This window comes from Chrysochloris asiatica, unplaced genomic scaffold (assembly GCF_000296735.1).
Source record: "Chrysochloris asiatica unplaced genomic scaffold, ChrAsi1.0 scaffold00098, whole genome shotgun sequence".
Taxonomy (NCBI): Eukaryota; Metazoa; Chordata; class Mammalia; order Afrosoricida; family Chrysochloridae; genus Chrysochloris; species Chrysochloris asiatica.
Genome location: NW_006408616.1, coordinates 1,750,168 through 1,765,740, shown reverse-complemented (window position 1 = coordinate 1,765,740; position 15,573 = coordinate 1,750,168). Strand labels below are relative to the sequence as shown.

Below are 15,573 nucleotides of genomic sequence, written 5' to 3'. Positions count from 1 at the left end.
TCATTGTGCAGCAGCTCTCTAAGCTCTTAGGATTTTATTTCATGTAAAAGAAATTAAGTAATGAAAACAGTCTGCCCCTGGCCTTGTTTTGACTGATGACATGGAGCATTTTCCACGGTCTCTTTGCACAGATGTAGTCAATTTGCTTTTTGTATATTCCATTTGGTGAGTAGTGCGTAGTCATCTTTTATAGTGTTTAAAAAAAGTGTTTGCAATGAAGAAGTCATTGGTCTTGCAAAATTCTATATATGATCTATAGCATCGTTTCTGTCACCACGGCTATATTTTCTAAATACTCGTCTTGCCTCTTTGTTTCCGATCTTTGCATTCCAGTCACCAGTAATTATCAATTATTGCGTGTTTGGTCAATTTCAGGCTGAAGAAGTTGGTAGAATTCTTCAGTTTTATTATCAATGGCTTTACTGGTTGGTGCACACATTTGAGTAATAGTGGTGTTAACTGGTCTTCCTTGTTGTCAAATGCCATCGAGTCAGTTCTGACCCATAGCAACCCTGTATAGGGTTTCTGAGGAGCGGCTGGTGAGCTTGAACCACTGACTTTGCAGTTCAAACCGACTGTACAGTCCAGCGCATTAACCCACAGCGCCACACCAGATCTGACTCCAATCTTCCTTGTAGGTGTATGGATATTATCCTATTACAGACAGCATTGTACTTCAAGACAGATCTTGAAATGTTCTTTTTGATGATGAATGCGATGCCATTCCTCTTCAATTTGTCATTCCCTGCATAGTAAATGCAATTTTGATTGTCAGATTCAAATGGCCAATATCAGTCCATTTTAGCTCACTAATGCCTAGGAAGTTGGTATTTATGCTTTCCATTTCATTTTTGACAATTTCCAGTTTTTCTAGATTCATACTTCGTACATACCATGTTCTGATTATTAATGGATGTTTATAGCTGTTTCACTCCGTTTTGAGTTGTGCCCCATCAGTGAATGAAGGTCCTGAGGGCTTTACTTCATTCAAGTCATCATGGTGAACTCTACTTAGAGGAGGCAGCTCTTCCCTAGTCGTATTTTGAGTGTCTTTCAGTCTGAGGAGCTCACCTTCCAGCACTATGTCTAACAGTATTCTGGTCCTCTTCAGTATGTTTCAAGAGTCAGTATTCTGGTGCTATCTGACAGTGTTTAATTGCTATTCATAAGGTATTCAGTGACTGACTATTCGGAGGTAGTGCATCTCTCCTTTTTCCTTGTCTGTGTTAGTCTGGAAGCTCAGCTGAAATTTGTCCGCCCTGGGTAACCTTGTTGGTTACCCTAGCTTCGAGAATCATAGCAACACACAAGCTATCACTATATGACATATTGACAGATGCGCTTTGGAATTTAACCCAGTGTTAATGTACTGGGAAATGAACACCTTTTCTTGTTGGTTTTATTATGTTAAAAGCTCTTGAGTGCTTCTGCAGTTAATCAGCTATTTAACTTTATTGAGCTCAGAATTTCTTAAACCTAATTGAGTACATTACACTTTTTAGTTGTGCTTATATATGGTACCTAATAAAAGTATTTGCTAAATGTTTAGGAAATGTTGATTTTGAAAATATATGGATAGATGGGGGTAGCGCATAATAAATATCTCAAGGAAATGACTTGATACTATAATTAATATCAAATGGCATTTAAGAACTAAGATTATCATTTGTGGTTATTTTTTCTTAGTGCTACTTTTAAGTAGTATTTTTATGTTATTTTCAGGATTTTTAAATTAGCATTTATTTCTTATTAAAGTTCTAGTGATTCACTTTAGGAATGGGGTTTGTTTCATTTCTGGCTATTTTTCTCCTATGCATAAATAATATATTTTGTGAACTGTAGTGATATTTGTCTTTTAATTTTGTTTGGAGTCATTCGGTAATGAATATGGTTAACATGCTCAGCTGCTAACCACAAGGTTAGAGGTTTGCGTCCACCCAGAGACTCCTTGGAAGAAAGGCTTGGCATTTTACTGAAAAATCAGACACTGGAAACTTGATGGTGTATAGTTCTCTCTGGTATACATGGGGTTGCCATGACTCAGAAATGACTCAATGGCAACTGGATGGTGATTTTGTTTGTTAAAGCTGTGCAAGTTGGTATGAAGCTATGTATACTATATATAGCTTCTTATAAAGCATATAAAAATTCTTATAGAAATATAACTTTATGGTCATATATGTTAATAAATGTAATAATAGATCACCTTTACATTTATATTAAATGAATTATAAATTTTCATGAAATACAGTTCACATAGATAAGATAAATTATAGCAGGATAAACAGTTTTTTTTTATTCTTCATAGTTGTTGTTATTAAGTGCCTTCGACTTGGTTCTGACTAATAGCAATCCTGTTTGTAGTTTCCGAGGAGTGGATGGTGAGTTTGAACTGCTTACCTGTGGTTCAAACTGACCTTGCAGCCCGGCGCATTATTCCGAAGCACCATACCAGCACTCCATTCTTTATATTGCAATAGGTCTATAAGCTCTGAGTATTTTATTTCATATAGAAGAAATTAAGTAATGAAAACATTTATAATATAATCTATTTTTATACCAACTTGTGTGTTTGTATGTATTTAATAACTGCTGGTAGGGTTTTAGAAGCTACCAAATAACTGTATGGAGTCCTGCTATGGCACTGTAGGATAAGCACTGGACTGCTAACCACAGGGATGGTGGTTCAATCCACCAGCTACTCTTTGGAAACCCTATACGGAGTTGCTGTGATTTGGAACTGATTTGACGACACTTAACAACAACACAAAGAACTGTACAAGTCAGAGTTACTTAAGAGGGCTTTAAAAATCTAGATGAAGGAACTAGTATATATGACAGGGCTTTTAAAAGTTCATGGAAAATTGGAATGATAAGGTAATGGAATTTTTCCACTTTACCTGTTGAAGCCCCCTAAAGCCCCCTGGCATACTCTGAAAATAATATTTTTAAATGTATACAATGCTTCTATTTCAGACACTGTTGTGATTAAACTTTCAATAAGCAGAAGATAGTACTTGTTTAAGAAGAAGAAGAAAGGGAATATTCAGTTTAAGGTTTGGGAATGAAATCCTTGAAATATGTCATTAGTTTATACATTCTAAACATCTGATTTTCAAAGATAAATAATTTTTGAGGGAGTGGAAAATTCTTTCCCAGATATGTATAGTTTTTTTAGGCATATGGTAAGTGGGCATTGGATATAAGCAAACATTTTACACTATCAGACACAATTAGAAATTAGATGCTAAATAAATTTGGGCATATATTCTTGGTACTGTACGATAAGCACTGGACTGTGAACCACAAGGTGGGTGGTTCAAACCCACCATTTGCTCTTTGGAAACTCCATATTGGGTTGGATTGCTATAAGTTAGAACTAATTCTATAGCATTTAACAAGATTGAAAAAAAGCATAGATAAAGGAAACATTATGATACTGTTTTATATCTTCTACTTCAGTAAAAATCCACTCAGTATTAATAAGCTCTTGTTCAGATTTATTGGTGACTTTTTAAAACCGTGTATAAGCATATTGAAAAATGACCTGTTAATATATCAAGAACTATAAAAATGTCTATGCCATTTGAACTAATTTTCTATTTCTGGGAATTCATCTTAACAAGATTAAATCAGTAACAGCAAAACAGCACTAAGACATTCATTATAGTGTTATCTTATAACAACAAAAGCATAGAAACAAGATGTTTTCTTTAGTAGGAAGGGGAATAGTTAAATAAGACAGGAGAAGGGGAATAGTTAAATAAGTCAGCTCAAAACATTTTTAGCAGCTTTAAAGTGACTACTTGAAGACATAAAACAAAGAAAATGTTTTCGATTGGCTTTTTAAAAAATAAATTGAACTTTGTTCTGCATTTTTTACCCTTTCTAACTTTTTTACTATGATTCTGATTAGAATGATTGGTAGTAGTAACCAGGCACTGTATAGTACTTCTGGTCTCAGATTAGAGGAAGCTGTATGGTTCATATGGGCTATAATATTTAGAGGGTTTTCTTCATTCTGCTTTATTCCAGGTTGGATGAGACCTATAATTGCTTCCTAGGTATCTCCTTGAAAACTTTGAAGACCCAGACACAAACCACTAGACTAGGATGTAGAACATTATCTTTATAAGCTATAATTTATCAATTGTCCTAGATGTGTCCTGAGACTATAGACCTTAAACCTGTAAGTCTAGCAGTTCATCCCCATTGTCTATATAGTTTCTATGACTATGTCCCTATCCCCTGTGTGCTTTACTATATATATGAGTATATATGCTACAGTATATATATTCGCATATATGCCTTCCTTTACCTATTTAGCATGATATTTACCTATGTATCATAAATTATTGTTTGCTATTACTGTTGTAGGATTGTATATTGTTGTTGTTAAGTGCTGTTGGTTGGTTCTGACCCACAGTGACTCTGTATAGGGTTTCCAAGGAGCAACTGATAATCTTGAACTGCCGACCGTGCAGCTCAAACGACTTTGCAGTCTAGTGCGTTAACCCACAGCGCCACACCAGGACTCCGTTATATAGCATGTTGTTGTTGTTGTTGTTGTTAGGTGCCATCAAGTTGATACCAACACATAGTGACCCTATGCACAACAGAACAAAACACTGCCCGGTCCTGGGCAAACCTCACAAATGGTGCCACATTTGAGCCCATTGATGCTGCCATTTTGCCAATCCATACTTTGAGGAGGCAGCTCTTCCCCAGTTGCATTTTGAGTGCCTTCCAACCTGAGGAGCTCATTTTCCGGCACTATATCGACATTGTTTCTCTTGTATTTATAAAGTTTTCAGTGACTAAATACTCAGAAGTAGTTTGTCTTCTCCTTCTTCCTAGTCTGTCTTCGTCTGGAAGCTCGTCTGAAACCTGTCCACCGTGGATGACCCTGCTGGTACTTAAAATACCTGTGGCATAGCTTTCAGAATCACAGCAACTCACAAGCCAACACAGTACGACACACTAACAGACGAGTGTTGGATTGTATAGCGTAGCTGTCCTTTATTCTTGCATAGCTTTCAGTGTTTTCCTTTGCTTGGTGCTAATTTTCTTGTATTGCCTTACCCTTCACTACAGTTAACACTTGTATACTGTCTAGTATAAAAGTTCTGGTAGTGTAGTGGTTTACACATCGGACTGCTAACCTCAAGGTCAACAGTTTGAATCCACCAGCTGCTCCACGAGAGAAAGATGAGGCTTTCTACTCCAGTAAGAATTTACAGCCTCGGAAACCCTGTACAGGGTCACTATGAGTTGGAACCAATTCAGTAGTGTACAACCACTACTACCTTGCTATCTGGTTAGTGATTTTTCCCTCTTATCTTTGGTAGTTATTAAAGAAAGTTTTTGTGTGTAAACCTATTCTTGTCTTTTTATAATAGTGATCTCATACAATATTTGGGTTTTCTTTTCATTTAATTTCCTTCATTATTCAATAACAACAGTTTATATTTACTGAGTCTATGATTTCTGTGTGTGTGTTTTATTTTTTATTTTGATGAATGATGTTAAGTGCTGTTGAGTTGGTTTAGACTCATAACAACCCTGTATAGGGTTTCTAAGGAGCAGCTGGTGAGCTTAAAGCACTGACCTTGCAGTTCAAACTGACTTTGCAGTCCAACGCATTAACCCACAGTGCCACACTGAGTAGGTATATTAATTTTACTTGTGATTACTCTGAAATTTACTTTCAACTTCCTAAGTTTAAAACAGTTTTTACTATATTGATATCTGCTTGACTTCATCTCCATATAGAAGTTTTGTAAGTTTACCATTTACTTCCCCTTTTTGTTTTGAAGTCATCATGATTTATAGATTGACATCTCTGGTTCCATGGTTTCAGTGTTATGGCTGCATTTTATTTTTGAGATTTGAATGGGTACAAAGTGGTATGAGGGCTGAGTCTGATCTCTGATTTCACAAAGGGGAAGGAGAATCAAACTCAAAATTAGCCCAAGGCTGATTCCTAAGAGGAAGAGGTCAGACATGCCTCCACCCTCCTTCTTTACCGTAGTTGACACCAGCCAGTCACACTGTACTCTCTACTTCTCTGCTGGCTTCAGTAATCCATTGTAGTGGTCACACAGAACTCAAAACCAGGACTTAACGATTATAGGGTTTGTTAGGGAAGTTACCATGGTGCAATTCAGGATGCAGAAGTTCTCTAGTCAGGAGCGCCTCGTCCTAGCGATACTGTAAGCATGATTCCGTCTCATCCTTGGCCTCAGCCACTTTGCCCCGTGACCATTGTCCTGCTCAGCCAAGTGTTATAAAGCTCCTTTAACCCTACCTGAAGATACTCAGCTTTACTTGTTCCCAGCCTGTTGCTCTGTTTCTCCAGGCTGCTGCCTCTGCTACCACGGCTTCTATGCATAGGGATCTCAGGGTCCAAAAACATGATCCATTAGTGTCTCTTCTTTCTTGATGGTCTTGAGATCCTCCTTTCCCGCTTCTGAGATTGTTCAGTTTAAACTCAGCAGAATGACAACACAGTCTCCATGTTAGAAATCCCTACATCCTATTTGCATGGGGTCAGTAGGTCAAGCTCACCAATTGTTCCTCGGAAACCCTATACAGAGTTGCCATGAGTCAGAACCTGCTTGGTGGCACAATAACATACCAATCATTGGTTCCCTGCTGTTGCACTGTAGGATCAACCTGAACTGCAAACCACAGGGTCAACAGTTCACACTTATTAGCTGCTACTTGGAAACCCTAAACAGGGTCACTGTGAGTCAGAACCAACTCATGGCACTTAACAGCAATAACAACAACCCAGTCATTGGAGTTACGAAGACTCTGGATAAAAGAACCATATGAAATACATTCATGGTAAAATAGATGATATCTGGCTGATGCTGTCATATGTGTCTTAATCTCAGGTTATTGTCTGCTGTTGGTTTTCTGCCTGAAGGATTAACTTTAATATTTCTTGTAAACCTGTACATAGACCAAGAGGCAGTTGTTAGAACTGAATAATTTTAAAATCAGGAAAGATATGCACTAGGGTTGTATCTTCTTACCATACTTATTCAGTCTGTGTGCTGAGTAAATAATCTGAGAAGCTGGATTATATGAAGAAGAACAAGGCATCAGGATTAGAGGAAGATTTATTAACAACCTGCAATATGCAGATGATACAGCCTTGCTTGCTGAAAGAAAAGAGGACTTAAAATATTTACTGATGAAACTCAAAGACCATAGCCTTCAGTATGGATTGTAGTTAAATGTGAAGAAAACAAGAATCCTTACCACTGGACATCTTCATGATAAGTGGAGAAAAAATTAAACTTGTCAAATACTTCATTTTGCTTGGATCTACAATAAACACTCATGGAAGCCGCAGGCAAGAAATCAAAAGACGTATTGCATTAGGCAAATCTGTTGCTCAAAACTTCTTTAACATGTTAAAGAGCAAATATTTAACTTTGAAGACTGAGGTGCACCTGACCCAAGAAATAATATTTTCGATCACCTTGTACAGATGTCCCTACTTGTCTTGTCAGTTTGTCATACTGTGGTGGCTTGTGTGTTGCTGTGATTCTGGAAGCTATACCATGGATATTTTGAATACCATTAGGGTTACCCACAGGTTTCAGATGATCCTCCAGATGAAGACAGACTAGGAAGAAGGAGTGATGGACTACTTCCTAATATTTAGTCACTGAAAACCTTATGAATAGCAGTGGAACATTGTCAGATATAGGGCCAGAAGATGATCCCCCCAGGTTGGAAGGCATTCAAAATGCGACTGGGGGGAGCTGCCTCCTCAAAGTAGAGTTAACTATGATGACACAAATGGAGTAAAGCACTTGGGACCTTAATTTGCTGATGGGGCACAACTCAAAATGAAGAGAAATAGCTGTAAACATCCATTGATAATTGGAGCATGGAATGTAGGAAGTATGAATCTAGGAAAATTGGAAATTGTAAAATGAAATGGAATGCATAAACATTGATATCCTAGGCTTTAGTGCGCTGAAATGGATGGTATTGGCCATTTTGCATTTGATGTCACATGGTATGCTATGTAGGGAATGACAAATTGAAGAGGAATGGTGTCACATTCATCATCAAAAAGAACATATCAACATATCAAGATCAGTCATGAAGCACAACGCTGTCTGTGATAGTATAATATCCATATGCCTGCAAAGGAGACCAGTTAATACCACTATTACCCACATTTACGTACCAACTATTAACTCCAGTGATGATGAAATTGAATTCTACCAACTTCTTCAGTCTGAAATTGATCAAACTTATGATGGAAGGCATCATCTTTTTTCAGCACGTTATTATTTTTCTCTCCAGCCTAGTTCTGACCCAGAGCTGTCTCCAATTAGAAGAAGCTCTGTTTCATCAGATGATGAGCTCCCAAAAGGTTAGATCCAAAGGACCTTGACTCTCAGGGCTGGAGGGCTGTGTTCTTGAGTCCCTACCTACTCAAAGTGTGGTCTTTGGACCAGTGTATTTGTACCATCTGGGAATTTTTTAGAAATGCACTATGTCAGGTTCTGCACCAGATGTACTGAATCAGAATCTATATTTTAACAAGACCTCATATGTGCATATTAAAAGTATAAGAATCACTGCCCACAATCAATACCTTTTCTCTTTGGTTTTCCCAAGTGGCTTGTCAGTTGGTAACGTGATGGGGGCTCACCAACGCATCCCCTGACAGTTGTGATGCCAATATTGAGTTCACACGCATATTCTCAGAGCAGGGGATGCAAAGTCAAAGGCCTCCTGTGACCCAGGTAGGAACTGTGGCCAACTGAAGAGTGTCTACCTAAAGGAACAACTGCTGCTTCCCCACCTACTCATTGTTATTAATGGGGATGCAAGTCCAGAGTTCAGACCTTCTGATATTTCAGGCAAAGCTGGAAATCTGGGTACTTTTGTGAAAGCTCTTATTTGTTAAATGTTGACAACTAATTCAAATGAATAAAATTAGGTTGAGGGCCAAACCAACATATGTGCAGGCCTTATACCCAATGGCACGTCAATTTGTGACCTCTGACATAATTATGACTTCAGAATAGTCGAAGTCCTCAAGTTAATCAAATTGGTATTCTAGATGACAGATCATGGGATGTCTGAAGGTTTTCTTTTTTAATGTTTTATTGTGAATTATGTGATAGTTTATATGGGAGAACATTAGCTTTACATTCATCCTATCATATATCATTTCATTACCATGGTTGTAATACCCTCCATGCATCATCAGCCAACCAAAGGGTATACCCTGCAAGCCTGCCCCGAGTCGTCAGCACACAGCTCCTCTCCGTCTCTGGGTCTAAAGTCCCCAGCTGCTCCATCTCTCAACATCATCTTTTCTGTTTCCATCTCTGGCATCACTGCTTCTCTGGGTAGGGTCCCATTCTCTGCCCTTCTCCCTTGATGGTCCTAGGGACCTCCGCTCCTAGACTGAAAAGTCAGTCACTCCCCTTCTTTGCTACAAAACATCTACCTTTACATTCCCAACCCTCACAGTCAGTCCTGATAACAGTTATTCACTATTGTATCACAAGAGAGCCATCTGCATCTCCTTTCATCAGCCCCACCCAGACAGATTGGATACTACTCAGTAGAGATTCTAACTTCCTCCACGCCCTCTGGATCTAGGCTCCCTCTTGAAAGCTTGAAAGTTTGTAAGCCTCTAAGCCTCTTGAAAGCTTCTTGGCAAATACCTTTTTTTAAAACAACATAGTAAAAGACAACTATACACATTGACCTTACCAGATGAAATACACAGAAATCTAATTGTCTACATCTGTGGAAAGAGACGGTGGAAAAGCCCCATATCATCAGCCAAAACAAGTCCAGGGGCAGATTGTGGAACAGACCATCAATTGCTCATATGCAAATTCAGACTGAATCTGAAGAAAATAAAAACATATCAAGGAGAGCCAATTTCCCACTTGAATTTAGAGATCATATGAAGAATAGATTTGATGCATTAGACACTTAAAACTGAAGACCAGAAGAGTTGTGAGATGAAATCAAGAACATCATACAAGAAGAACGGAAAAAGTCATTAAGAATACAAGAAAGAAGGAAAAGACCAAAATGGATGTCAGAAGAGTCTCTGAAATTTGCACTCCAGTGTAGAGATGCTAAAGCAAATAAATGGAAGAAGTGGGGAGGTACAAGAACTGAACAGAAAATTTCAGAGGTCAGCTCGAGAAGACAGTGTTAAGTATTATAATGAAATGTGCAAAGACCTGGAGTTGGAAAACCAAAAGGGAAGAACATGCTCAGCATTTCTCCAGCTGAGGGAACTGAAGAAAAAATTCAAGCCTCGATTTATGGGATTGAAGGATTCTCTGGGCAAATTATTGAACGATGCATTAAGTAACAAAAGAAAATGGAAAGAATACATACACATAGCACTTACCAAAAGGAAATGGTCGATGTTCAACCATTTCAAGAGGTATCATAGAAGAGCCAATGATCCTGAAGTATAAAGTCCAAGGTGCATTGAAGGCATTGGCAAAGAACAGGCACTGGGAATCGATGGACTACAAATTGAAATCTTTCAGCAAACTGATGCAGCACTGGAGGGACTCAATCTCTGCCAAAAACTTTGGAAGATAACTACTACCTGGCCAACTGACTGGAAAACATCCGTATTTGTGCCCATTCCAAAAAGAGGTGACCAAGCAGAATGCAGAAATCATCTGACAATGTAATTGATATCCCATGCGAGTAAAGTTTCACTAAAGGTAATACAAAAATGGCTGCAACCATACATGGACAGAGCACTTTCAGATTCATGCTGGTTTCAGAAAAGGATGTGAAATGAGGGCTGTCATTGCTGATGTCTGATGTATCTTGGCTGAAAGCAGAGAATACTAGAAAGATGTTCGTTGTTGTTGTTGATAAGTGCTGTTGAGTTGGGTTCCCATCCATATGAACCCTTTAAAAGATTTCCATGGAGCGGCTGGTGAACTTAAACCACAGGCCTCCCAGTTCAAGTGGACTTTGCAGTCCAGCGTACTAACCCAACAGCGCCACACCTGTGTTTTATTGACTATGCAAAGGCTTTCCATTGTGTGGATCATAACACTCTATGGATAACGTTGAGAAGCATGAGTATTCCAGAACACTTAATTGTGCTCATGAGGAACCTGTACATAGATCAAGAGGCAGTTCGAACAGAATAGGGGAACACCGAATGGTTTAAAATTAGGAAAGGTATGCCCCAGGGTTGTGTTCTTTCACCATACTTAATCTGTATGCTGAGCAAATAATTGAGAAGATGGATTATATGAAGAAAAACATGGCATCAGGATTGGAGGAAGACTCATCAACAACCTGCGATGTGCAGATGATACAGCTTTGCTTGCAGAAAGCTTGGTAGTGGTGGTGGTGGTGGTGGTGTACTGTGGAGTTGGTTCCGACTCAGCGAATTTAGAGGACTGAAAATACTTATTGATGAAGATCAAAGACCTCAGCCTTCAGTATGGATTGCACCTCAATGTAAAGAAAACAAAAATTCTCACCACTGGATCAATAAACAATTTTCATGTAAATGGGGAAAAGAATTGAAATTGTCAAAAACTTCATTTTGCTTGGATCAACCATCAACACTCATGGAAGCAGTAGTCAAGAAATCAAAAGCAATATATTACATTAGGCAAATCTGCTGCACAAGACCTTTTTAAAGTGTTGAAGAGCAAAGATGTCAGTTTGAGGACTAAGGTGTATGCCTGACCCAAGCCATGGTATTTTCAGTAACCTTGTATGCATACAAAAGTTGGACAGTGAGTAAGGAATACCGTAGAAGTATTGGTGCATTTGAGTTGTGGTGTTGGAAGACTATATTAAAAATACCATGGGCTGGCAAAAGAACAAACAAATCTGTGTTGGAAGAAGTACAGCCATAGTGCTCTGTGGCAGCCAGGATGGCCAATCTTCGTCTCTCATATGTTGGACATATTGTCAGGAGGATCATTCATTCACTGGAGAAGGATATCATGTTTGGTAAAGTGGAGGGTTGGAGAAAATGAGGAAGACCCCCAACGAGATGGATTGGGACTATGACAACAGCAGTGGGCTCAAGCGTAGCAACAATTATGAGGTTGGCCTAGGAGTGGACAGTGTTTCATTCCGTTGTGCATAGGGTCTCTATGTGTTGGTACCAACTTGATGGCACCTAACAGCAATAACATAGAAATGTATAATTTGGACAATGAATAAAGAATATCACAGAAGAATTGATGCATTTCTGTTATGGTGTTGGAGAAACATATTGAAAGTACCATGCACTACCAGAAAAACAAATCAAATCTGTGTTGGGTGAAGTACGGCCAGAATGCTCCTCAGAAGCAAGGATGGCAAGACTTTGCCTCTCATAGTTTGTGCGTGTTATCAGGAGGGACCAGTTCATGGGCAAGGGTATTATGCTTCGTTAAGAGAAGGGTCAGGAAAGAGAGGAAGAACCCTAATGAGATAGAATGACACACTGAAAGCAGCAGTGGGCTCAAGCATAACAATTGTGAGGATGGCGCAAGGCTATGCAGTGTTTCATTCTGTTGTACATAGGTTCACTATGAGTCAGAACCGAATTGATGACACCTAACAACAACAAGGTTATTTTGGGATTTATAAATGTCATTAATTTATTGGTAACTGAAAATAAAAACAACAGGTATTTGAGAGACAATTTTGTTAAAAATGTAATTCTTGGTTAGTAGTTTTTTTCTCTCAGGATTATATATGTCATCTCATTGCCTTTGTTTGTACGATTTCTGCTGAGACGTTGTTTACTCTTACTGGTTCCCTTTGTAGATAATATTTCATTTTTGCCAAGTTACTCTCAGGATATTTGTTTTATCTTTGGTTTTGGAAAGTTTGATTATGATAAGTCTTGGTGGTTTTCTTTTGGAATCTATTCTGCATTGGGTTCTTGGAGCTTGTTGGGTTGGATATCTTCTCATATTCATGATATTAGGGAAGATTTGTGCCAACAAATCCTCAAAAAAATTCTGTGTGTTTTGTTTTTTCTCTCTGGAATTCTGGTCCCATGTAAATTGTTCTTAATGGTGTCCCCTATAATTCTTTGTTTTTTTCCATTCTTTTTTCCTGATTGTTCCTCAAACAGGTTGGTGTTGAGGGATTTGTGTTTGTTTCACTGATTCTGGCTTTCATTGCATCAATTCTACTCCTATATGGGGTGGGTTGCGAATGATAAAACATGTGACTCCCTTCCCAGTTGGGCTGGAGTTCTTACCTGCTCCTCTTTTCCTCCCTTTCACTCCCCCATAATTATGCACTGTTGCCTACACTTTCTCTTTTACTAAGGGTTAGATGAATCAGTCTGTTTTAGCTTGCTCCAAGTGCACTTCCCTAATTGCAAAAAAAAGATGGCAACAACCATTTCTTCAACAGCCCTCTGTAGTGGCCACGTAGCTCAGAAACCATACTCATATTATGGGATTTATTAAGATAGTTAACAGGTTACAATTCTGGGTCATAAATGCCCCGGACAAAGTTGCTCCAGTCAGGACAGTCTCTCCTCAGCCTTGCTCTCTCACAAGTCTCTCTCTACCTGGGCAATGCCACAAAGATCTCTTAAGGCTGCTGATAAGTGCCCACAAAACACACCACTCCACCAAAAGCCTTAGCCTGAAAGCATTTGATTCTAGCTTCTTGAGTCAGCAAACCTTGGTCCCTCCTATTAAATGCCTGGATGCTCTCCACTCTACAAGCGAGCTTCCTGGATAAAGTCACTAAGCTTACTTGTTCCGTGGACTGGCAATGCCACCACTCTTTCTCATTCTCTGGCTCCTGGTTCTGCAGCTGCTTCTTCTTTATCACTCCTTCAGTGTCCTAGCCTTCTGCCCCTTGGTCGAGGAGTTTCAGTCACAGGGATTTTAGCGCCCAAAGGATGCACGCCACTGCTTATTCTTACTTGATGGTAAGGAAATACCTGATCTTACTTGAGATGGCTCACTGTTTACATTAGAGTTCCAAGTTTTTACAATCACAGTTAGTGCTGCTAGTCACTCACAACTGAATCATATCATTCTATCAACATCTTCTCCTGCCTTCTCTTACCTAGACCTAGCAGGGCAAAAATGTTGTTTGGTGGGAGTTAAAGACTATGGCTAGAGGAGACGTTCACTACACTACATTGCATTGCCATTGCCTGATTACAAACCTATACTGCCTCCCCCACCTCTACCTGTATACATCCTGCCCATCCTGTCATTTCTTTTTGGGGTTGGTTTCACTTAATCTCTTCTAGCAGCTATACTGCCTTTATAGTTCCGTTGTTGACATCTGTACTCTGGGTTGTTCTCTGTGGTCCAAACTGACCATACTGCTCTGTGCCTGAAGGTTGCCTTCAATTCATGAATGTTTTCATTGCTGGTGTACTTCTGCCTCTCCATTTAGTTGATGCTTGATATGTTTCTTCAACTCTCCACTTAGTGTTCTGGCATCCAAAGACATATTTTGGTGTTTTTAAAGTTTCTCGGTTTTTGTTGTCACAGGGTTGTTTTGGTGTGTGTGTTTAAGGTACCACATTGACCTGAATCAGTCAGTAGTTAAAAGGAGCTGTTTAATCACAACACGATTCCATTCTGGACAAGCAACAGTTGTTTCTGCCACCTCTCTTCTTTCTACCGCTTTACGTCTTTTTGACATGCTATCTGAAATACAGTTTCTGATTGTGACTCATTCCCTGTCCTAGTCTTCTAACTACACATGCATTACCATCTTGTTACAAGAGGCAATCTGTATTAGAAGCTTGTAGTTTCCTTTCTAACCAGGTAGTAAAAGGAAACGGTGCTCATGAAATGGCATAGTGGAAAGAGTACTGAACCAGTAGGTAGGAAATCTAGGTTTTCATTTTCTTTCCTCTGACATTTATTTGAAGCAACCCTGGTGGTGCTATGTATTGGGTGTTGGGCACCTAACCACAAGCCATCAACACTTGTTACATGGGCGAAAGATGAAGCTGGCTGCTCCCATAAAGATTTACAGTCTCAGAAACAAAATATAGGATCACAACGAGTTGAAATTGATTTCATGACCATGGGATTTAACATTTATTTATAGTCAGATCATAAGTCTATCGCCTACCTCTCTCTAATACTTTTTGCACAAATGTTGCCTTTTCTCAGTTCTTCCTTGATACTTTTCTTTTTTCCTCTTCTTCCCCTTTCCCTACCACTCTTACCAGCATTATTCTTCTTTATCATTTTATTGGAAATTTTTTCTAAGAACACCTAAGTACTCATGTTATTTTTTATAGGTGCGCACATACACACATGAAAAAACAAAAACTAAGTAAATGAAGAGAGTATATTTATATTAATGTTGTTGTTGGTAAATGCTGGGGTCAGTTACAATTCATAGCGACCCTGGATAGGGTTTCTGAGGAGTGCTGGTGGCTTTGTATCATTGATCTTGCGGTTCAGACTGCATTTAATTATACCTGATCACTTATAAATAAGCAAATAAAGGAGCCCAGGTAGTGCACCAGTTAACCACTTGACTGCTAACTGAAAACTTGGTGGTTCAGTCAACCCACCAAGAAACTGT

General features: G+C 38.9%; 1 protein-coding gene across 7 annotated transcripts in view; it reads left to right on the top strand.

Moving 5' to 3' along the window:
- Positions 1–15,573, top strand: part of C2CD5 (C2 calcium-dependent domain containing 5) — a 135,137-nt gene that overhangs the window by 16,022 nt on the left and 103,542 nt on the right. The gene's annotated exons all lie outside the window — the stretch shown is intronic.